The sequence below is a fragment of the Micromys minutus genome (genome assembly GCF_963924665.1).
Source record: "Micromys minutus genome assembly, chromosome: 24".
In the NCBI taxonomy this organism is placed as follows: domain Eukaryota; kingdom Metazoa; phylum Chordata; class Mammalia; order Rodentia; family Muridae; genus Micromys; species Micromys minutus.
The window spans coordinates 7,182,493-7,207,793 of NC_137959.1; the positions used below are offsets into that span (position 1 = coordinate 7,182,493).

The 25,301-nt window shown below is 38.4% G+C and overlaps 1 protein-coding gene across 5 annotated transcripts in view; it reads left to right on the top strand.

Annotated features, from left to right (window-relative positions):
• Nucleotides 1–25,301, top strand: part of INPP4B (inositol polyphosphate-4-phosphatase type II B) — a 297,538-nt gene that overhangs the window by 67,121 nt on the left and 205,116 nt on the right. For 3 of the 5 annotated variants that reach the window (XM_080937276.1, XM_080937278.1, XM_080937280.1), the window contains exons 1-2: nucleotides 13,098–13,197; nucleotides 13,431–13,510. The gene's annotated coding sequence lies outside the window, so the exon portion shown is untranslated. Of the gene's footprint in view, nucleotides 1–2,013; nucleotides 2,065–13,097; nucleotides 13,198–13,430; nucleotides 13,511–25,301 lie in introns of those variants that run through there. The other 2 variants (XM_080937277.1, XM_080937279.1) reach the window with 1 other exon arrangement.

Below are 25,301 nucleotides of genomic sequence, written 5' to 3' on the forward strand. Positions count from 1 at the left end.
GGAAAGCTGTGCCATGACATCAACTGTATTAGCTCAAATGTTTTAAAATTATACAAACCTGTACTTAGCCTTTTATTATTTAAAATAAATATAGTGTTCTTTTTCTCTGTCTTTTTCCCTTCCTCTTTCTTTTTCACACATAAAAATACATATACACAGAATATTAACAAAGTAGCCCAGGATAACTTTAATTTTTTTTATGTACATGGGATATAGAATTTTCTTTCTTCTCTCACTTATTCATATTTATAAGGAATAATAAAAGTCAAATGAATATAAGAGTTTAATGGGCCATGCTGAAATTGTTACTATTATTCTAACTTTGTCTCTCTCTAATATGCACGTACATATAACCTAAATCAACTATTTCATGCAATCTTACTCACGTTGAGCCTCACCAGTTTTTGTCACATTTTATGTTTCAATGCAAGTAAATTTCTGTTGAGAATGGTTTTGCTAGTTAGTATTTTGAAAAAGAATGCAAAGAGCATGCATGTATGTGTATATAGGTTGTATATTAGTGAATACTGATATATATTCAATATTCAATATATATTCAGTATCAGTATTCAATATTTTTTTTTCACTTGCAGACCAAGTAGACAGCTTGTCTACTACAAAATAATTTGGTGACTTGACTAATGACCATTAGAAGAAAGAGACAATGAAAAAGGAATACTGTACCCTCTTGAGAAAGCCCCTGTGGACACAACAGCTATTTTTGACATAGGCTGTGTTGGTCGAGTTGAATTAGGGGACCTTACTTGAGTGAAAAGTGTTCTAAGACACTTCCTTACAAGATATTTATCTTCTAGACATTTTATGTGTATTATACTACATTATATTTTACAGACATATTGCAGACCATATATGTTTATGTATGCTATATGTGTGTATACATGTATGTATATATGTATATGTTTATGCATATATATATATATAGTCTGCTATGAAGAGAAAAACAGAGGTAAACTTATTGATAATTTCATATAAGAAATTTGTTTACCTGTGTGTGTGGGGGGTGTGCTTGTCATGGTCCCTAACAGCTCAATATTTATACAGTTTTTCCATCTTCTAAGGGTAGCTAATGGCTCTCAGATAATCACACTAAATAGTGAACTGAATAGTAACAATTGTGCAACCACAAAGCCAAACAAACTCTTAGCAAGAAAGTCTCTACCATGTATTCTGAGCAGAGTATGTTCCAGTCATAATTTTACTCACTCTTTTGGGATAGTTTGCATTGGTACATAATTTGCTGCTATGGTAACTGACAAATTGTGAAAGTAAAGAACTGGATCTGCTATAAGAGATAAAGAGCCTCAGACTGGGAATCAAAGGCATGCTCTGCCATAGCTCATGGCTTTATCTGGAGCTGGGAATGGTGAAAGACCAGCAGGCCATAGAAGCTGGACCAAGCCCTTTGATGCTGCTATTGTAACTACTCTGTCTTCTGGGACATGTTCATGCAGAACGTTCATGTGACAAGCTGCTCCCAGTGACTCATTTTTGACCCTTCTACCATTAAGTGAAACTTACTTTTCAAATTCATGCAAATATCACTATCCTATCACATTGCCCAGAGTTTTCACAGGAACAGAATCTCCTATCAGGAGGTTGGGTATTAGCTCTCATCCAGAGAGTAGTTATCCAGCATGCATGAACTCATTTTCCCAACATCCATTCTGTTATTCCCTCGGAATACTGAATAAAACTTGGGTTTTGAGAAGATAAAAGCTGACTCACTTAAGTCCCAGATGTCTGCTTCTGACAAGGAGGAGATGATGAGGATTAAGCAGCTCTGCCACTGGGAGAGTCAGGTAGCTTTAGAATTGTAGAAGGACAGCTTTATTGCACTGCAGTGGATACTGAAGGTAGACCTTTTCATTGATGATTAACTCAAATGTTTGAATTGATATCAGATGAAGAAAGCAGATGGCCAGAACTTGTGTGAAACTTCTCCCTAAGTTTCTATCCGGAAGTCACATAAAGCATGTTTGTTTTTCTCCATAGATTCGAACCAGTGTCCTTCCGGAACACAAGGATCCCCCGCCAGAAGTTGCGGTAGGTGCTTCCTATATTTCCGAAGGTACACAGGTCATTTGTAAGTTAATAGTTTGCATTTTCTCTGACTTCCTGCCTGCCTGTTAGCTGAACAACAAGAACAACAAAAAAATTAAGTTAGAAAAGTGTGACTATTTGAGAATTCTCTGGTCTTTTGTTGCCGAGTTGAATAGAATAAATCTTTTGTCTTCTGTAATAATAATTCTCAAAGAAGTTTTGTATTTACATTAGATGGAAAGAGATGACTAGGGACATTGTCTCACAGGCAGTTGAATTGCAATTGTAAGTAGATACTCCTGGAGGATAGGGAAAGTACACATGTGAGCTGCAGCATCACAGGAAAGAGCAGAGAACTAGTCAGGGCAGGGGGCTGCTGCTTCTTGATTACTGCTGTGAAAATGCTAGGACACAGAGTAGGAAGCAGGCTATGGGGTGTAGGGCTGAACACCCACTGAGGTTTGCCTGACACTGCTGAAAGAGCAAGAGTGTTGTCTGCTTAGACAAAGCCTGAGTTGGAGATGGCAGAATTTAAAGAGACAGCTCTGCAAGCCGAATCCCTGAGGCCTCTTCCCTCAGAGAGGAGTAGATGAGCTTAGCTGAAGCAACTGAAGACCTATTCAGAAATATTTCAGGAAGCTGACAGCCTTCTTCCTCTGAGTGTGAGGAGCACAGGGCTATGTGCTATTCATTTTTTTTTCTCATTGAAAGCAGCCACTTGGCGACACACCAAGGGAATATTTCAAAAGCTCACACCGAAGTGAAAGTGAGGGCAGAACGCCAGTTCTCAGGGCACCTGCTAGTGCAGAGGAGATGGGAGCAGTCCGGGGTGTTCTTCTCTTTCATTTCTCCCAAGAGCTTCTGGGGGGGGGGGTAGCAAGATGAAAGACTTCCATGGGCCAATGCAATCTTCCTCTGGCTTTCTACTTCTACTCTGAATCCATCACAGACTTACTAATCTAGTGTTGTTGGGTTCTCAGATGACATGAACAGTCTGTGCTTTAGTTTGCAATGTACCCAGAAAGTTCTTCAGAGCCAGGGAAGAAACACAACCAGGGCCATTGCCGAATCTGGGTGCTACTCCGTGATGGCTTGTTCTTGTCTCTGGTTTACAATCACAATTCAACCACTATCCATCCCCTCAGACACACAGGGCTCCAGGGACATGTTCTCATCATACCTTTTAGACATCCTTCATAACACCCCAAATCCATTAATATAACCAACCAAGTGTTTATTAAAGAGTTCCATTTATTTGCTGAAGTTCAAGGACTAAGTTGGTTTAATTTTCTACTCTAATCCCCAAGTTGCTCTTCTCTTCAGCTGCCAATTAGCTTTAGATCCAATAATGTCTTGACTTAAACTTTTATTTATATTTTATCAACATATTGGAGAGCCACTTTATTTATTTTAAATCCTGAATCTCTCTGATTTTATTCTCTTCTGTCTTCTCTTCCTGCCTTTTCCCTTGCTAGTTATGTCCCTGTAACGCTAGACACTGCAGACAGGTTCATATTTGTCCTGTTGTACAGCTCAGGATATGACATAGAAGAGTAGGAGACAGGGGCTGCCAACGTGATGGTAGGACCCTATTTGCTGGTTTGACACCTGTCAGAGTCCTCAGTGAAGCTCAGACATAGATGTCAGCTGTTGTGTGGAAAGGACTCAGGGACTCCTCCTCCCTTCCATGGCAGCTCTGGCTAAGGGTCAGCCACTTCACTATCAAGCCCCACTCTTACCCCGCATTGCATCCTTATTGCTGATGTTCAATCTAGGCATATACTTGCAGATGAGCCCCATTGTGGGTTACTGCTTGACCCATGTTATTTGCCTATTCATTTATGATGCCACATCAAAGTCCCACAGGCATCTTCACTGGTGTGTCCTCTCTTAGATCAGCTTACTACTCCTTCATTCAAGACCCAGTGATATTCATCATGGGACAGCCCTACAATTCCCAGAGAGAAGCATCCTGGAGGAAGGTAGTTTTGATGCCTCTGGTCTTTACTAGTGATCCGTTTATTTAGGACAGAACTCTTCCAGCCATGAGCGTAGACGTATTTCTTGGAAAGCAATCAGGGAATATCTTCAGCTCTTAGTTCTGAAACTCCAGCTTTTTCTATTAGAACCGTACATTTTCTTTGGGCGGATGTTTGGCCAGTTCTGTAAACCCTCTTTCCTTCCAGCATTTTTCTGTGGATCCTGGTTTATGAGAGAGGGTCTCTGAACTTGAGATGGGGCATATATATTATTTTGATATTGTATTTGATATTTTTTGATAAAGTCTCAGCTAAATTTCTGGTCCCAAATAAGTCTTAGTTGGGATTCTGTGACATGGCCGTTGTACCAGTCAGGAAGCCACTCACTGAGTAAACTGACAAACTGACCTAAAGTAATTGGTTAGGCTTCTTGTTGTTTTTCCTTTTTTATCTTGAAAATGGTTCCCAGTACGGTAAGCACACAAAAATGACTTTGAATACTGGAATCTCCATTTCTCTGCTTTTTTTCAAAGGGTACTGTGCAGTCTGACCACATTGGTTGTCATATTCCTCACCTTGCTGCTTGGAAGAGTAAGATGCTTAATTTTTGGCCACAATGCTCTTTCAGTTTTAGAAAACACAAACTACCTGGGAAGTCCTACTTAATATTCTGTGTTTTATGTGCCACTGAGAAGAACTGAGTCCTTAAAGGAGATTCCAGGAAAAGCACCTCCTTAAACAAACAAAGCACTACTAGTAATGAAAGTGTGGGCATTAGGTTTCTGTAATTTTCCACATTCCTAGACACTGAATTCATGGCTAAACATGATTTCTTGATTTTGCTCAGTCCAATATTTATAGTTTTATATCTGTACTCTTTATTAAAATAATCAAAGAGGATTCCATCTTGCTCTACATTACTTTTAGAACCATAAGAAAGCAAATTACAAACACCAAGAGAGAAGAGTCTAGAAATGATCATACTAATGTAGAAAATCTAATGTGTATGATGTACTAAGAATTCTTATTCTAACACAAGCTGGAACCTTTCACTGTAATTCCTAACATTGTGTTTCATTTATTATTAAGCAACATCTACTGGATGTATCCAAGCAGTTTCCTGATGAGTTAGTCAAATAGATGCCAATTTATGTCATAAGATCTTCTTAACTGTATTCATAATGAACATTTAATTCATTAGTAAATGACCTATCATGTGGCACTCTTTAGTTTTGAGGTTATTCATAAACTCTTAATAGTCTATATTGTTTTCTTTATAATGTTGTTTCAGTAATAGCAGTTTTTATTATGGAGTGGGACATCATGCAGCCACATTTTTTTATGATTGACAGTGAAGATAAATTGTTCAGGCTATAAGAATGTCTTATTATATAATTATAGTACATAATTATATATACATTGTTTGTGTATGCCATATATGTATACACATACATGTGTGTATATCATAACAATTGTATATCAACTTCAGCTCTTCAAAGGCCTTTACAGTTTTTACCATATGACTTTGTAAGAATAGGTAAAAGTATCATTTCTAAGCTCATCTAATCTGTAATGTACCCCTGTTCAGTAAAAATGAAATAGCATACAAGATTTTCCTCAAAAGTCATTTAAAATGTATAATAGTCATATTTTTAAGCAGTTCAAAGAAATGGCCTAAATTAATTATATTTTTATTTAACTTATTATGCTAACTAATATATTCTTAAAATATGCTCAATATAAAAAGTATAGTCCCTGCTTTCTTTCTCCATGACATATCTTTATGGATCTCTCTACTTGAAGTAGTCACATTTTAAGCTATTAAAGTAGGAACTAACCCACTTGTGTAACACAGTTCTGTAAAACACTTGGAATATCCTAAGAGTGATGGTTCTGTGAGATGAGCTTCCCGATGGAGGTTTGTCAGCTTGTAGTACCTAGGCTGACTTCCTTAGTAGAGAAGAGTGGAGCCAGTGTTGACATACAACATGAGGTTTCAAGTCTGATAAGTTGTCTGTCTATCTACAGCACACTCTAAGTCCCTATATTGCAGAGAAGGATAAACTTTTGGTCTCACATTCCCTGTGAAGAGATTTCAGGAATAGCCATTAATAATCACTTTTTTATACTGTGGTTATTATTCTCTACCCAGGTGAGTGATTAAGATGATATGCTGTATTTTGTAATGATCATCTTCCCTAGGTTGATACTTGTGAGTATTGTATTGTCGTGAGGAGGGCTGGAAGGTCAGAGCTACAAACTGGGCAACAAAAGATCTATCAGGGCAGGGAATTGCCATCTGTGCTGGAAACTTGACATAGCACACGGTGGGTAAAAAGATGCTTGGCAGAGAACTAAGAGGTGAGAGTTCTAATGTTACAGGATGTGGATATTTGAATCTGTTTCTAGTTAAGGTAGGGGCCTGCCTTTAGCACACAGCTTTAATCCCTCTGGCTATAATACAGACATGCCATACCTTTAATTTCAAACAATTAAGGCAAAGTTAGTTTATAGAAAGAAGCACTCATGTTTGAAAATGTTTTCTAATTGAGTGGCAGACAAAGTGATGAATCAGAGAAAGATTTGGCAAAATAGGCTACGCCCAACCCTCAGAAGAAGAGAGAAGAAAGAAAACCTACTTAAGGGAAAAACAGACATCCAAGGCAAAAGGGAATACAGTACAGGAATAGAGTAGAGTTTGTAGAGAAGACTATAAAATTGAGAGATAGACAGAGAGACAGACAGACAGACAGAGACAGAGAGACAGGGAGCAGCACAGAGAGGGAGGAGGCAGCAGTTCTATTGGGAGAAATTTACAGAGACATATTGAAGAGAGAACAAGCTAGATGCAAGTAAAGACAGAATGAGTAAGGGAAAGAGAAAGATCCATAAATTAGAAAAGATTGCCAGAGTTAGTTTGGAGTGCAAGCAGAGCAATTTAGAGGCAGAGAGAAAAGCCAAATTGAATCAGTAAGCTTGGAGTGGAGTTTAAAACCAGAACAGCTGAGTTGAACCAGCCAGCCAGAGTTCAGAAAGAACAAGAAATGGTGAGCTTATTCAGCAGCAAGTCTCAGAGGCCTAGATTAGATTATACTAAGGCTAGAAGCTTGCAAGACTAGCCCTAGGTTAGTAGATGGAGACAATACCCTCCAAGACATCAATTACAGAGACTAATAAAGCTACTTTTACATTCTATCCTGGTCTAATATGGCTTCCTAAATGCTAATGATTGTGGCTGTGTGCAACACATATAATTCTTATGAACTTCTTCATCTCCACCCCCAATTTCAGACAGTTTTTATATGAGCCAAATTTCTTGTGAATATCTCACACATCCTAAAACAAATCTGAGCAAATCGGAGTCAAGGGAAATAATTTCTTAACAGTAGTAACTGAATAAAACTTCATAGCCTTTATATCTTCTATTTTTAAAAATATTTAGAATTTCTTCTGAATCAAATATTTACTTTTGCATACATATTTTCCTTTTGTACTGCAAATATATTTCTCTTTCTCCTCTTCTTTCCCAGTCCTATCACTTCTCTCCCTTCACTTTTTCCAGATTCTTTTCCCTCTCCTTCCCTCATACCCCAGCTCCTTCTCATTTATCTCTCCTATGACTCTTCTTTCTCCTTCACCTTCTTTTCAAATACTCCCATCTTTCCATAGAATTTTAAGTGGGCCGAAAGTACCGCTAAGACACCAGACCCTTGGGTGAATTATCTTAAGCCCTGTGTTTGTGTAGCTAATACACTGTCTGATATCCTCACGGAGCTACTAACAGTTTGTGTTGATTACTTTATGCTCAAAATAATGCTCTGCATTCTTACTGCTTTGTGTTAACATTGTGGATTGGTTTTTCTGTCTCCATGGGTATTCGATCTTAGAGAGAAAATTGATTTTTCTCTAATTCATTCTGTTGCAATATGTCCAGTGTGTGCTCACATAGTTGGATGTTTTGTTCTCTAATTTGGAGTTGGTGATTGGGTAGATCCTATGTTGACTTTTACTAGGTGAAACAAATTCAAATAAAAATCATAAAAGAATAAAATGTAAATGTATTGGCAGTTATCCTGTTTGGTGCTTCAATGTAAAACCATAATATACTGTTTTTGGAATAAAATGGAACTTTAAGAAAAATCATGGAAGAGGGGGCAGAAGGCCTGTAAGAGCCAGAGGACCACAAAGTTGGCTCTGTGGTTCCATCTTAAAAATATTTCATGGACAAGACTTGAACAATGACAGATCAACCATTTTGTGAATATGAAGCCTCACAGGCTATCACCCATAGATAGAGAGCTACAGAAAACTAATGACTGTTACCTGCACGAAAATTACCCTTTTCCAAGGTTGAGCTTCCTAATTGGAGGTCCAGAGCAAAGTGGTCAACCTTGGAACCATACGCACAGAAACAACAAAACAAAAAAAAATAAACTCAGCACGCACACACATGCACACACACACACATACACACACACATATTATTATACTGTATTCTTGTATTTGCCCATATATATTATATATATACTACACAATAATAAATGTATATGGAAATTTTAACTTTATGGATAAAAGATTACCATAATATCATGGCATATATACTTTACCCTAAAGTCACCCAGATCTGCACATTTTCAAAATATAAGATAAACAAGCTTAAAAAGTTAGTGGTCTTATGACATTTATAATTATCTCTATCCTGCTCTCTATCTACATCTCTATCTATATATATAATCTTGTTTGGTATAATAACCAATCATAAATATTATATATAAATACATATATAGTCACATATATCTCTGTATCACTATGATTCTACATTAGCATTATGTTTTGTTTTTGCCCTCTCCATGGGTATCCCCTGTGTGTATGTACATATATACACACATACATACATAAATACACACATACATACATATATATACACATACATATATATACACATACATACATAAATACACACATACATACATATATACACACATACATACATAAATACACACATACATACATATATACACACATACATACATAAATACACACATACATATATACACACATACATACATAAATACACACATACATACATATATATACACATACATATATATACACATACATACATAAATACACACATACATACATATATACACACATACATACATAAATACACACATACATACATATATACACACATACATACATATATACACACATACATACATATATACACACATACATACATAAATACACACATACATACATATATATACACATACATAAATACACACATACATACATACATATATACACACATACATATATACACATATACATACATATACACATACATACATAAATACACACATACATACATATATACACACATACATATATACACACATACATACATATATACACACATACATACATATATACACACATACATACATATATACACACATACATATGGGCAATGATAAAGAACAAGAAGCAATGACTTTAGAGTTTGGAGGCACAGAGGGACTAGAAAGGGGGACATGAGGCCTGGAGGAAGGAAAGGGAAGGGACTTTATATTCTAATTGTAAGTAAATAAAGAAAAATAAACAAACATGGGACTTTCAGTATTTTGTTTAGTCCAATGTAGACTCCCTAGATGAAATTAGGTTTTGAATAAAATAAACTTTTGCCACTAAAACCTTCTGTTTCCATTTGGCAGGCATGCTATCAGGCTGTTACCAATATTAAGATCCAATGTGTCTTATTTTGGAAAGCTCTGACAGTGTCTCCTGGGATCGAGCCTGGGCTGACAGTTGTGGTGGGACTTCTTGTCTCAGGGTTATTGTCCCTGACACCGAATTCTCACCATATAGCATAATACAAGGCACATGCCCTCTGTTTCTTTCATTGTGCTGTCTCTCATACTGATCAGCCAAAGGTCTGCTTGTGAAGGGCTCCTGGACCAGCAGACAGTGACAGTCAGTGGCTGTGGTCACCAATCTTGCTTGCAGCTGTGCCTTATGGTGTGTCCATAGCTCATGCCTAAAAATAGTCATTCCACCTGTCCATCCATCTGGCTGTCTGCAGAATTCCAGTCTGAGAAGATTGCTATTTTATGGCTAAAAAGACTATCATGTTATTGTATTTGCTTTATTCTGAATTCCTCTAGACCTACATGATTTTGAAGGGTACATCAAACAGGCTTATAAAGTTAAAAGATTTGTAAAATTTATGATCAGTTAAGAATTTCTTTATAGAGTGAATAATAAATGGAATGGAATATAGTAACTTAAGTTAAAACCACTAATTATCAGTGAAAGATAAGATAAAACTATAATATAATCAATACATATACCCATAATAAATGTAATTATAAAATATTTACAATAATATATAAGCATATTATCAGATCATATATATTGTGTACAATTTTAAAACACGTGCACACACACACACACACACACACACATACACACACATTTACGTTTATAATGTGGTCTAGAGAGATGGCTCAATAGGTAAGAGAATGTGTTATTCTTTCAGAGAACCCAGGTTTAGTTTCCCACTTCCATATGGCAGCTCACAACTGTTTGTAACTCCAGCTCCAGGGAATCCCACATTTCTGGTTTCTGTAAGACACCAACACTCGTGCTCATAGACCCATTCTCCAAAACACAGGTATGCATCATTTTAAAAAACATAATAAAATATGTATTTACAGAGATTTAAATTGCAAATTGGTGGAATGACACTTTGCTATGTAGTCTGTACAGGACGGTCTTCATTACACTTACAGTGGTCTATAAATAATTTAAAAATGAGTGCGTCTCCTTCCTGCATTAAAATAACTTCTTTGATCTGGGTGTGGTCCTTGGTACATGACAGTTCTTAGCCGACTGAGACAGGAGGATAATTGCATGTTCAAAGCTATGCAGTGGGTTCTATGTGATTGCTGGAGACGTTGTCTTACAAACAACAAATGGATCACTTACTTTTGAGGCCCCTCAGTGTCTCATTTGTTGCCAGTTAACGTTTTGTTCCTATGTCTGATGTATATTCAGCAGGGATAGTAAAACAGGAAATAAGCTTCTTTGTCAAATGTGAAATCTCAATCATTTGTGGAGGTTTAAGATAAGCCACTTAAATATACTAGCTAGTGTTCAATAAAATAGAGGAAAATGATCCATGAATGGAGAGCCACAGAGAGCATCTGAGAGGGCCTCTATCAGCGCCCGCTCCAGGGGTTCTCTGTGTGGGGAGTTGGTGCCTCCTTGGGCTTACTGCATCCCCTGCTCTGTGTTGGTGGAGACCCTGTGCTGGTGTTCAGCTTCAGCTCATTTACATTTCCTTCCTCACTACATCCTTTGCTTTCACTCGGGTTTTTTTTTTTTTTTTTTTTTCTTTTTTCTTTTTCCCATCTAACACTATGAGCTCAGAATTTTCAGGCTTTGGTGACTGGGTATGTGTTATGAAATATAACGCAGTGATATAATTGCCTTGTAATGTGGTGGGAGCAAGGAATGCAGGGCCGACCCATGCTGAGGTTGCTCTCTGAGGAATCCTGATACGTGACAGACCTCGTATAAAGATTTATACTAGGGGAAGATAGTGGGGACTTGGAAAGGAGTAGAGACAGAGAAAGGAGGGCAAAAGAGAGAAGAATAGAGGCTGGCTGGGGTGAGAGAGAGGGGGGGGAGGGAGGGTGGGAGGGAAGGAGGGTGGGAAGGAGGGAGGGAGGGAGGGAGGGAGAGAGGGAGAGGAGGGAGAGGAGGGAGAGGTATAAGGGAGGAGGTGGGGAAGGGAAAGGAGAGAGAGAAGAAGAGAGGAAAAAGGAGTAAGAGAAGGGAGAGGGGCTTGGAGTATCAAGAAATCCTATTTATATGCCGCCAATGCTGTGCCTGGCTGGCACCTGGTGGGTGACAGGCAGTGATGGTGTTGCTAGGTAGCTGTTGGGCAGAACATGGTGGAATGGTCTGTAAGCCAATGGTGCGTATACAGGGATTTTGAACTTCAGGTTTTTGCATTGGGGCTAACATTAATAGAGTTGTGTACAATTTCAACACCAAGTTGTGTTTTCAGACGGCTGTTTTTAAGCCTTTTGAACCTGTTCTTCTAAGGGAGATTTCTTTTTCACTTGGGGCTGGAGAGATGACTGAGGAGTTAAGAACACTTGTTGCTTTCACACAGGAACTGATTTTGGTTCCCAGCACCCACAGGGCAACTCACAACTGTGACTCTGATTCTAGGGGATCTGGTTTCTTCTCCTGGCCTCCTTGCTCACCCAAATGACACAAAAGTAGTCACACAGGCCACATACCTACACATTTTAAAAGAAAAAAAAATCTTATCTGAATTTTAGTCTTTCAGCAACCACTCAGTACACACACACATACACACATGCACATACACATGCATGCACACACACATGCACACACACATGCACACACGTGTACACACACATGCACACACATGCACACATGTACACATAACCTCTTGTGTGGAAAGACTTTTATTTTCTTCTGGAAGCATTCAGCTAGTATCAGGCTCTGCACCAAGGTGCAGCAGAGATGAGGCAGGGAGAAGTTTGAAAGAAGTCCTGTTTTCTTGTTGTGGGACATCCCAGGCTGCCAATAGTAATTTTATGTTTAGCCATTGCCCTGGAGAAAAGTGAAAAAATACACCTTATGGTCTTTATGTCATAATGTCATATTAGAATCAGAATCAACCAGGAGCAGTGGAAAGAGTTAAACCTGAGGCAGAAATGACCATTTTTCCATTTTACTTTTTATATTGAAGAGAAGATGCCCTGTATTGACTGGTAAACACGACACCTGGTTGTGAGATGTTTAAAAAGTAATTTTAGAAAATACAACAGAAGTGCTGGTTGTCTGTGTGGGTGGGTTGGAAATGCCCCATTCTCGTAAACAACAACAAGCAGAAGCAAACGCTTCTAAATCCTTCTGTGATAGAGGGAAATATTGTCTTTCTATTTATAGCTCTCACAGAGCCCCATGTAAAAATAGCTCCAAGAGGCAGATTTTCTCAAGTCTTGACACGGAGTTGCTGTTGCCAGTGATTTGAGGAATATCCTGCTGAACACTGAGCCTTAGCCCCTTCTCTGAGAGCAGTTTTCTCCTGGGGAGGAAATTAGAGTTAGTAAGTCCTGATTGCTGTCTTACTTCTTGTCTCTTCCCAGGCTGTCATATCTGTCTTTAACAGAGCTAACGCTTCAGCAGTGTCTTTCTGTCGGTGAAATATTTGGGGCTAATTGATTCAGGATTTCATGGTTTTTCAAAATAAATTCTGTATAATTGTTGCGAGAACCACCATGAAAACAAAATAAGGAAGGACCCCCCAAGAGTTGATGGGAAAATCTTTCTTATTTCCAGAAAAGCTTCCTGGGCTGTGCCAGTTTTAAAGTTGGGGAGCTGCTGAAGTCCAAGGAGCGACTGCTGTCCCTGAGCCTGAGGTGAGTCTCTGCTTTCAGAGTTGTCAGAGTTGACACCCAGGTGTGGCCGCTGCAGATAGTCATAGCTCAGGCAGTGGGCTGGAGACGAAGTAAAGGACAGCAGTTCCAGGTCACGTCCAGATCGGCTGCAGCGGTAGCTTTATTAGTCTCTGTGGGAAAAGAATTAAGGGTGCAGTACGGTGATAGCATTCTTCGAAAGAAAGCAAATGTAAACTACGGCCCAGCTACTAAGTAACTTTCTCTAATAAAGATGTCACTGTGTTTATGGGTAAGTTTTATGATTGAAATATGTTTGGTGTAATGTAGTAGCTTCTGATAGGAAAGGAAGCTGACTTTTTCAATGTTCTCACTGCAATGTTGTCTAAAATGTGATAACTTAAAGCAGATCTGTAGATCCTAGCTAATTCTGAGCATAATTTATCTTCGTATCAGAGACAAACTGCCTTAATAAGGTTATAGAGTATATTTATACTAGGAAGAATAGAGAGTGATTATTTCTCTTTAAAACTTACAATAAACACACACACACACACACATTTATAATTTTTTTCCTAAGGAATCACTTAGAGCCATGAATTTATTTCACTAAATTTAAGTCATTTTCCTTTGTGTATTTTCTTAAGTGTTCTCTGTCTCCTAGAATTTCTATGCTTGTGTTATTCTTACTGTAGTTCTATGATCCCAATGGATCTCCTTTTGACTAGGAAATATAATATTATACAATCATACTAATGTATATTCTTCAAGCAGCTAAGTGTGACTTCTGCTAAGCCGACTATAGTCTCTCTAGCTTCGGTCAGAGGAAAACAGCCCTTGGCTTACCACAGCTTTCTGGTGCAGTTGAGGAACATCTTATTCCTTATCTTAAGGACTTTCTTTTGCATCTTCAACATGATATAGACCAGTACACATTATATTCATTTGAGGGAATGGAACAGAACCAGAGCTTGTGTTTTGAAGACAGCCTCTAACCATCTAGCCTTGGCTGACCTTGGAACTTGTTATGCAGACCAGGCTAGCCCTCGGACTTGCCTGAATCCTCTGCTTTCCCCCTTAAGGCACCGGATTAAGAAGTTTTCAGTGTGATAAAAGCTAGTGAGCCTACAGACTGCCCTATAGAGTACATAAGGAGAGTCAAGTTTAAAATACTAAAGAGAAAAAGCACAATGCAAAATCTTTAGAATTACATGAAAGAGGAATTTGTTTGATCTAAATGTCTGATTCCTAGCCATCTAATAGTGATTGTATGAAAAATATTAAATGCAACAAAAAGAATTATTTTCTAGAAGAATGTTAATTTTCAACTTAATTTTGAATGACCTCGTTTTTCTCATTTTCATGGAATTCCTTCTCCATCAACCAGCCAGATTATATCTTACTATAACCTGTGTATATTTAGCTCATGACATGTAATTGTTTCATTTGGCATTTTGATTTGATTCATCTTCCTTTGATGGACTCTCTCTGGGATTCTGAGTTGAAAGAACATTAGGTCAGGGTTAAGGAATATTCTTTGTTATTGTTTTGCCTTGCTTTTATATTTATTTATCTAGTGACTATTTATGACCTTCCTTTTTTGATATTCTAGATATTGCTTTTAAACAGATTGAAACCCTTCTACAGAACTAAAGACATGTTTGCAGACCTCCTGTCAGGCTGCTAATGTTTTATGGTTCTGTTTTTTTTGTTTTTTGTTTTTTTTTAACTTTCCCTAATCTGAGAGTTCTAACTGTGCTTTCTAGTTCGTTAGGAGCTAACGGGTAATTTAAACTCTACAACTTCATCTAGCTCACTACAGGAGGAGCCTGTGTTTAGAGTAGCTTCTCTCACATGGTCTTAGATCTGGACATCAAGTACACTAGATAGTGTTTCTTACTGAAAACTTAAAGGAAAAAGAAATATAATTTATAGATTTAGACTCAAATTTCATTTGTGTATCTTTTAAGGAGTAAAGTATCCTTGTTGACATAAATTTGGGAAAAGGCCTCTCGATACAATCTGGTTCCTATGTGTGTATTTTTGATTTACACAGTGCAGGCTCACCAGTTTGGAGTGTCGCAGGTTTCCGAATGGACTTGGCATCTTGACTTGCTTTCGCTAGTGTATGAGTTCAGGCTCTGACTTGTTTGATATGTTAATTCTGTTTTCCGATGGTGTTCTTCAGTTTGCTGCTATGCAGTCTTGACTTCTGTATGACTGATGTAGTATTATTTTAAAAGATTATACTTTTAATTGTGGCAGATATTGAATAATCTTATTTGAGCGACCAAAGCTATAAGAGAGCACCTCAGCAAAGTACAGTCAAGTGCTCTGTGCTGAGTGTGTATTGGAGTTGGCTCATTTGACCCTTGTCAAGTTAACTTATGATGTTCTTTATCCCATTCATTAATCAAAGAGATATGAAAAACAATTTATTTAACATTTTTGTAAAGTGACAATGTTCTTTAATAAGAGAAAGTTGCCCTGAATTTAGATAATTCTCATTGGAAAGTTATTGATTTCAAAGATGGATTCTTGTCAACAGAAGACAACTGAGACCCAAGATTAAATGTCACATGTCATAGACTTGGTGGCTGAGAGATAGCAAGGACTTTGGTACAGGACTGTTTTTCTTCAGTGATTCATACCTGTCTGATACCCTCAAAGTGCCTAGATTTACAATAGGTTACTACCTAGATAAATATTAGCATGCTCTGGGGAACTTGGACATGTTAGCCATGTTGGGAAAAAAATGGAATCCAACTGTTAGTTCAGAAGACTGAGGGAAATATATGATATCTGTTATAAGCAGCCTCAGAAACATGGACCCCTGCAGCAACTGGGCACAGTTTGCTATCTAAGTACCTAACAATCATATGCTTTTCTAACCTGTTCCAAACCTTTGAGACCATTCAAGCAGAGCTTAGGAACACAGTAGCGATTCCTACTGTCTAATAACAGAACCGAGAAAAAAAAAAAAAAGTACAGATCTATTGCTGAGTGGCCTGTCAGTCAAAAGAACCATCCATTGTTCTTGACATACTTAAGCAACTGCATGAAGTAATCAAAGAGGTAAAGCTTTGCTGCCAGGAAATTCACAGAAGGAAGGAGAAAGAAGGGAGTGTTTCAGATACTACTGGACTTTGTTCTGTCTCCTATGTACTTCTGTTCCATGTGTATTTAGTCAGCAAACACTAGCTTCATTCTTACATCCTAATAACAGTGACAGGCTCTTCAGAAAATAACAGTAGTAGCAATTTTACAGGTGCTTCATACTGAAAGCATGTTTAAAGAATAATGTAGCTTTTTTCTTTTAACTGGGAAGCCAGGGTGGCCATTTGCTGTGTGGTCCAGGGGTCCCACTGTGCAGCACTCACAGCAGTGCAGAGTCAGGCACTCAACTCCCATCCTGCCTTTCCAAGTTATTCTAATCCACTGGTTTAGACTCACAGTTAGGAGCGTGTGCCTCTCTGACTTGGTTCTTTCTTCACTGTGACTTCTCACAATACCTTCAGGATCAAGTGGTTCTTAGCTAAGAAACAAAGGCAAAATTGTCCTATTTCACAGTGAATTCAGATGAAAACTGGCAAAAAAAAAAAAAAAAAGTCATGTACAACTCCAAGTGGAGACATTGGAGACGAACCAAATTGGTTCTATAAGGAACCACAAGTACTTAAGCTATTTGAAGGTTATCATTAACTTACTGTATCAAGTTTACAACATCACGATTGTCTAGACAGCTCAGTGTGTTTATTAGGAATACGTTTTTGTTCTTTCTCTGCTCTTGGGCATTCATTCAGTAGAACAGCAATAAACATTTTAAACTTTTGTTTAGAAGGAAAGAATAATCTATTAAGCATACATACTCCATGCAAGCACTCTGTTCCATACAACAATACACCTGCTATTTAGTGCATGGGACACCATTTCTGTGTCACATCGGACTGAGATCCCATGGCTGCTGTTATATAAGAAGAGGGGAACTCAGCTAATTTATCAGTTTATTCTGCTTCTATTTTACTGCCTTGTAGGAGGGTCACAGCCTTAGTAGAATCCTTGCTTATTTCTCTGCCTTCTACTCTATCCTCTGAACATTCTAGGGGTCTTAATTTCTTGATGTTACATCTTAAAGTTCAATTTTGTATGCCTGAAGCAAAGCTGGGCTTCAGTAAATGGATATTGTTTGGAAATTTCATTTGCGATGTTGGATTTCTTTAAAAAAGTTTTTAATTGCTTTATGTAAGACAAGTAGACAGGATTTATTCCTATGTTGATCTGTGTAAGTTGGCAAGTGTGAATATCTAAGCATAGGCCTGCCTGTATTCTGTTGTTGGCAAGTGAAACGCCCTCCTCAGACTCCTGTGTTTGAACTTTTGCCCCACCATCCCTGGAGGTGTTTTTGGACTTCTGTGTGAGATTTATGAGGTGGAACCCTGCAGAAGGATATGGTTCACTAGGGGAGGATCTTAAATGTTCATAGTCAGACTCATTTCCTACCCACTCTCTGCTTCTAAATCCAGTGTTGGATAAACAACCCTCCTATTCCTGCTGCCATGCCTTCTCTGCTGTGATGGACAGAGCCCTTCAAAAGTAAGCCAAAATAAACCTCTCCTTCCCAGGAATGGGAGAAGTAACTTTCAAAGCAGTCGTGAGGCGTGGATTGTAATCTCCTTGAGAAAGTAAAAACCTGTGTGGAGATTTCCATTTGTTTCACTGTAGACCCCGGTACCTACCTGATCCTTGATCTTATCTCAGAAATGTTCAGCTCATCCCCATATCTTGCTATATCTGTCTGACTTTCACATGGTTTGGGGGAATCTGAATTCCAGTCCTCACATTTATATAGTAAGAGCTTTCTCCACGGAGACATCTCCCTGAGCTCTTTGTTTTCTTTTATTAGTCTTGCACTCAGGTATCTTACTGGGGTATACATCATGATTACGCCAGAACTATCTGCTGGTCCAACAAAATTAAATATCATATATGCCTATATTCTGTCTTAAACAATGCTAATATAAATGAACTGTTATCTAATAGTTTGGGGGAATAATAGAACATCTCTGATTAATTTTAAAGGAGAATATTGCTGGATATTGTGAAATATGTTTACAGTGATACAGATGGCAGGGGTGGTATGTACTTTATTGTCACTTTGGCAAGAAAAGTAAAACATTACTCTTACCCGAGAGCATGCAGGAACAGGGATGAGTCAACAGCAACTCCACAGCTTGGTGAAGGAGAGAAATGAGCATGCAGGAACAGGGATGAGTCAACAGCAACTCCACAGCTTGGTGAAGGAGAGAAATGAGCATGCAGGAACAGGGATGAGTCAACACCAACTCTACAGCAGGGAGAACCAGAGGCTGGGTTTGGAATAGGGCCAACAGGAAGCACGGAGTCCACAGAGCCTTCCCCTCCACTGCTTACTTTTGACCTGCTTGCAGGAAAATTTACACAATGTCTTTGCCTCAGCAGCTCTGACACCTACACAGATCTCCACAGAGTAAGCATCTTCTGTTTTTCTCTTATTTGATGTGCTAAAGGGTTGGGTAATAAGATTTTTCCTGTTTTATGAACATGCAAACAGATCACCAGCAACTTGATTCTCTAAATCCCCAAAGCAGCTTCAGCAGGGAGACTGGATACTGTCTCTGAAGGTATTCCTGAAACCTGTGTGTCATCTTTCTTAGCACAGCAGTTAGCAGTCAGTGACTTTGCAGACAGGAAGGCATCTTCAAACTGACACTTGCTGTTCTTTTTGGACCCCTTTGGTGACAGGGCTCTCACACTGGGTGTCCTCACTTGCAGAGAGGCCTGCTATTAGAAACATAGTTTATCTTTGTACCAATTTTCAACTAGTAGCTTGTGGAGTTGTGTAGGTGTTTTCCCTTTCTATGGTGTATTTGAAGGCATCTTGTCTACCGTAAGTCTTTTGTTTTTTATCAAAGAACAATGAGGTATGACAAGGACTTGAGCTCCAGTCCCTTCCTTGTGACCACTCAAATCACCCCAGGAAGACTGTTCATTCTCTTTCTAATGTCTGTTCATAGAAGTAACAAAGATTTCTTTTCTGTGGTTGGTGGATAAATTGATAATAAATGCAATAAGGTCCCAATCCCTATCTAGTACTAGAGAAAAACATTATAAGTGCCTTTTATTTTTACATCGCTTCTTGCATTAAAGTTAATTTCTTCAAACATCCATTAATATTTTGTTTACTTTACTTGAAATTATAATTTGCACAGTTCTCTAATCTGCCATTGGCAGAGGTGTGGACTTATTCTTTATACACTTGTAAATTCCAATGGTCAAGAAATGGATTCTTACCTGAATCCCAAATCCTGGCTTTAATCCCTTTGACACTCTATTTAGCATGTACCTCAGGGGAGGTCCCAACAGAGGACAGGCACAACAGTTTGAACAAGAGTTCCTAGGAAAAATAAATACATCTTTTTACTAATAATTTCATGAGCATAAGATTGATATTGACAGAAATTTGTAAATGTCACATGGCTATAACTTATGTCTGGAAGTTTTTAGAATTAATTTTTAATTTACCATTTAAATGTTCAAAATAAATTTTAATTTATTGAAGCTTAAATATACTTACATATACCTTCTTTTAATTTCCTCCTTCTAACCGTTCTTGATTTCCTTCTTCTAAGGCTTCTTATATTGACCCTAAGGGAGATATCATCTAACAAGAACCATCTTGTAGTAGCTCCCGAAATTCTTCTTAATTATTAAACACTAGTGAAAAATGCAAAGCATGTATTAGTTTGTGACAATAAAGAAATAGATTATTTAATTTAAAATGACTTCTGAGCCTAAATCCTGGCTCTTCTACAGCCTTGCAAAAATAGCTGAATAATCTTGAGCTTCTGATTGACCTTAATCTATCCATCAAGCTCTAAGACTATTACCATACAGCAGCAAATGTAGCTATGTGGTACTGAGGGGCCTACCCAGAGCTTTGTGCATGCTAAGGCAGCTACCATATGGGCTCCTTCACCAGTCCTAAGCTCAGTTTCATATCTGTGAGATATGAATGCTAGCACTGTCTCACTTACAGGGCTTCTTATAAGGCTTCTACGAATCACTAACATGAATCTTATAATAATGCCAACACAGAAGATGCTAAAATTATTTTAATATTTTTCTTCAGGCATTCTTTTCATTGCTGGATCGGATTCAACTTTCTATAAATACACCAGCTGGAATAGGAACTGATGTAGGTTCTCCTCAGCTGTCCATTATTAAACTGATACTGATTTTATCATATTATTATCAATGTTTTCTCTGCATTCACTGGATTCTGCAGTTATATATCTGTACTTCTCTTTATGTGTCTGGTTCATTTTCATGACCAGAGGGGAGACCATGGAAGCCCACCAGCACTTCCTTAGTTCCCATTGTTCCAGAGATATGGGATCCATTGGTTTGAAAACTGGTTTAACATTCTCAGACACTGTCAGGATAGCCAATGCTTAGCTTGCACGTCAGTAGCGCCTCAATTTGTACAAAATGGTCTGAAGTCTTAACTCTTTTAAAATGTGAATCCCATAAAGTTGCCCCCTTTATACAAAGGCCTACTTGCCTAAGAAGCATGAAAGCTAATTTACCTGCACAGATAATTTCCGGGAATGATTAGGGTGGAAAGGAGCTACATTCTACTTGGACATCCTCTGCTTCCCAGAATGACAAACTGTTGTCATCGCCTATCTGGGCTCCCGTTTCATTTAAATCATCTCTGAGCAAATAGCAACTTTTGACTTGCTAGAGTCGCACTTGCTATTGGTATACACTCTTTAAGAAAGAGGAATTCAATGATAAAAATGGTTGACGCTCTGATAATACAAAAAGAAGAAGAAAAGCAAGCTTTCTTTGTATATGACTTCTCGGTCCTTACTAGCCCTCCGAGGACTATGGGAAACTCAAAGGATGCGAGTCAAAATCAACTTTGTAACAATAGTAGCAAAAAGAATTTTCCAAGAAAATAGGGAAGGCACTGTCTGCTTTTACCTATGGGCTTTCCGTTACCATAAGCACGTTCTTCAACACACATGTGAGAAGGCTGCATTGTGGCACTTTATCAAATGGGTATTCACTTTCAGCTCACGTGTCCAGTTTCTTTTCTCCCATTTTCCCATGTAGGCTTCAAGAGCCTAGCTGAACTTGTGTTACTTGTATATCTGCTTTCAAGAATGACCACTTGGTTTTAGATCATCAGCTGAAGTGGTCTTTCCTGAGGAAGATTATTTTTCTTGCTCTCAGCAGTCCTTAGTTACCTGTAGATCTCTGTCTGGGGTTGAGATCATGGGAAATTCTTCCAAACTTGATTACATAGCACATGCACATTTCACAATTATTTCTTCTTTTAACTATTCCAGAGCAAACTTTACTCCTCTTTTGGAAGTTCTTTCCTTTCTTAATAACATAAAAACTTTGCCCAAATGAAAAAAGTTGGACTCTTAGCTTTGACTCTCTCTTCCTGAAACTCTTATCTTCTTAAAGCTTTCCACGATGCGCCCCCCCCTCCAGCCTCCTATCCACAGAAAGCACAAATGTGGAATCTTCAGCCAGGCATATAAGCTTCTCCACCTTAGCTTCAATCTAGACACAATACCTTTGCTATTACTCTTCCCTCACATTTGTGTGGGGTATGATCACCAAATGCTTTCCTGATGCAAAGTCAGAGTTCTTACATGTCTGTGCCGTTCCTTTGTCTCGTGTTCTCTGTGCTGAGTTTAGACTTTGGCCATGGTCATGTTTGTGTGCTGATATGCAATTTATGGTTCATTATTCTGGTGTTCATCCCATATCTCTTAACCCCACATTTTCCTACCCCCACAAATCTGAAATGATTCAGGCATGTTAACAGGAAGGTCAAACCACCATCCATATCCAAGGCTTTCCCTTGACTCAATTTTCTTTCCAGTGACTTCCTTCTTGACTTTCCTTCAAGCACATCATTCCTGGTCCAACCCAACTATAAGAGTTTGAACAGTCACAAGAAGGTCACCAGCTCTTAGTTGTTTCCCATGAAGCTATCTTTGGATTTTCTGTTGATTAATTATCTGTCCTGTTTAATATACACATGCAAGAGTGATTAAAAGTATGGCCTGAGGAGACAGGGGGACATCCTTCCTTTGTAGGACTTGCTTCCTCCAACAGGCTCTTCAGTTCAGGAACTCTGTGTTGACTCACTAAGAAGAGTCAGTGAGTATGGCTGCTGTGGAATGCAGTCTGACTGCCTTTGAATAGAAACATAGCTCAGAGGCCTGTGAGCTGGCTCAAAGGGCGGAGATGCTTGCTGCTAATCCTAACAACCTAAGTTTGATTCTCTGGACCCATGTGCTGGGAAGAGACAAACAGTTCCGGCAAGCTGTCCTTTCTTAGTCATGACTTTTGCATCCATACTCAGACACATGGCCATTGCTTAGTTAGTGTTCCATCCTCAGCACCACAAAATAAATAAATGTGTAAATAAACACAGTTAAAACCACCATAACAGGGTTATTCTCCTCAGTGCCATGTTACAGTGGAAGATGTCTGCTTTCAGCCTTGCCTATAATCAGGTGAGTCAGCTACTGGTCAATCAATGTGTTTGGAACTTACTACATTTGCATGAAAAACATTGTTCACTTATCTAAAATCAGACTGAAGGTTTGTTAAGGGCTTACATGGTAAATAGGAGAGTGGTCTCCTAAAGTTGTTGTTTGCTTGTTGGGCAGACACTAAATGCCTTGGCTGCTGAGATTGGCCACTAGTTCCAGTACAGCTGGAGTTCTGCAGGGCATGAGTGCACTGGCCTTTAAGAGCAGGGAAGGATGGGTTGAGACTCCAATGAAAGAGTTACTTTCACCAGGAACTGATTATTTTGTTTAATATTCCCAACCTGTCTACTGCTGAGAATAACACCAGTAAGAGAGCTAAATTATAAATGCATACACCAGATGTAATATAAATGAGCTTAGCATTTGATCACAGGAAGGGAACTTTTCTCCCTCCTCTTTCTCCCATGTCATTTTTGTCCCCAACACCCCCATCTTGAATCTAATGGCCATGGCTATTTATTTATTTATTTATTTATTTATTTATTTATTTATTTTCATGAGAAGATCACATGAAGAATAGACCGGGAAATTGTGAGAGGAAGGCTGTAGAAAGAGGAAAATTATAGAAATACATCTAACTGATTTTATAATATTTATTATGGAAATGTAGTAGTTTCTGACATATTATCTTTGCAATGTCTTTGAAGTCTTTGAATTTCAAATTGCCAAGTCCTGAATATAAAATGATATGGCAAGCAAAGTCTTACTTGAATTTTATGATCAGAGAGACTAAAAATGGGAAATTGTGCTATTTCTGTAGATGTATTTTTCCTCGTTTTACATCTTGCAGTTCCGTCTTCAGAGAAAGATCTCATACTTTCTGTCCTCTGCCCCCCTGCAGGGAGGTGAGTCAGAAAGGAAGCAGAGAACTTTCCAGACATGTTAAATGGAGTTGGTTTTAAGCAGAGACTCCAGGTTACTCATGCAGCTGTAGGGGAGCCTGAAAGCAGAGAGCAAAGCAGTGAGTTATAATTCCACATGAGTAGTTACTCCAGGAAAGTTTTTTCTTCAATATTTGAGTCGTCTGTATTCATCATGTATCCATGTGACTCATGAGGCTCTACAGCAAACTGTAGGACTGACATGTTGGTTACTTTAAAGAAGTGTTAGGAATGGAGAAACTGAGGCATTAGATTGCGTTCTCAGAAAGTCTCACAAAAATTGCCTGTAACTGGAGCTAAGAATATCATGTATTTTATATTTATAAAAGTAATAGACGCAATGCAATTTTAATAGTGCCTGTTACACAGTCTATAATGAACATTGCATTATAAATATAATTTTAGTCTATAATAACTATTACTGTTAGGAATATTGACCTAAGATTTTCACAAAACCTAGGCCACATTTGCTTTCTGGTTTTTTTTTTTTTTAAGTGTATTTAAATGATCTTAGGCTGATTAATGCTTTCTTACCTTCTTCATGCACAGCCCTTACAAAGAGGTAGACCAGAGAATGATGCTCAAAGGGCTCTGGGCAACTATGCTTCTTGGGAAATTATTACTTTAGCTCATAATTCTTTGTGGCCAGAAGACAGATATCTATGCATGCTATATAATCTGATATTCTCACCACATATAAACAACATGTATGTAGTAACATATATTCCATATGTGAGTGCAAAATTCTCTGTGAAACATTCTAAGTGTACCTCTGAGTGTTGTGTGACACATCAGATGCCGTGTGTGGAAGGCAGTGCGAGGGCCTTTGTGGGTTGATTGGGAGGGAGATCACTGAGGTTTGCTTCATACAGAAGGTGCTGAGAACTTGTTTTCTTTTCCTGTGTAAGGACACAGCTAGGGGCAGCCAATAGTAAGCCAGAATGAGAGCACCCTTCAGAATGTAACCACTCTGGTACTCTAAGTTCACCCTGCAGCCTCTGAAAATCTGAGAGAGCAAAGTAATGGCTAAGATGGTGGTTGGTCAGTGGCCATCTCTGTAGACTAAAATTAGTGCTGCTAGATTTTGCTGCAGTTCTTTAAATAACTTCATACGATGCTGTATCACATGCACTTCTCTGTTACTAGTAAAAACCCACGCATAGCAATTACTCCACCTCTGAAAGCAACAGGAGTGATCCTCGGTTCTATAATGAAGTTCATTGACCTTGTGGAGAATGAAACCTAGTTAACGAGACACAGGGTCATCCAGATGAAAATGGACACAGCTTAAGGAAGAGTGTATTTTGCTTTTCC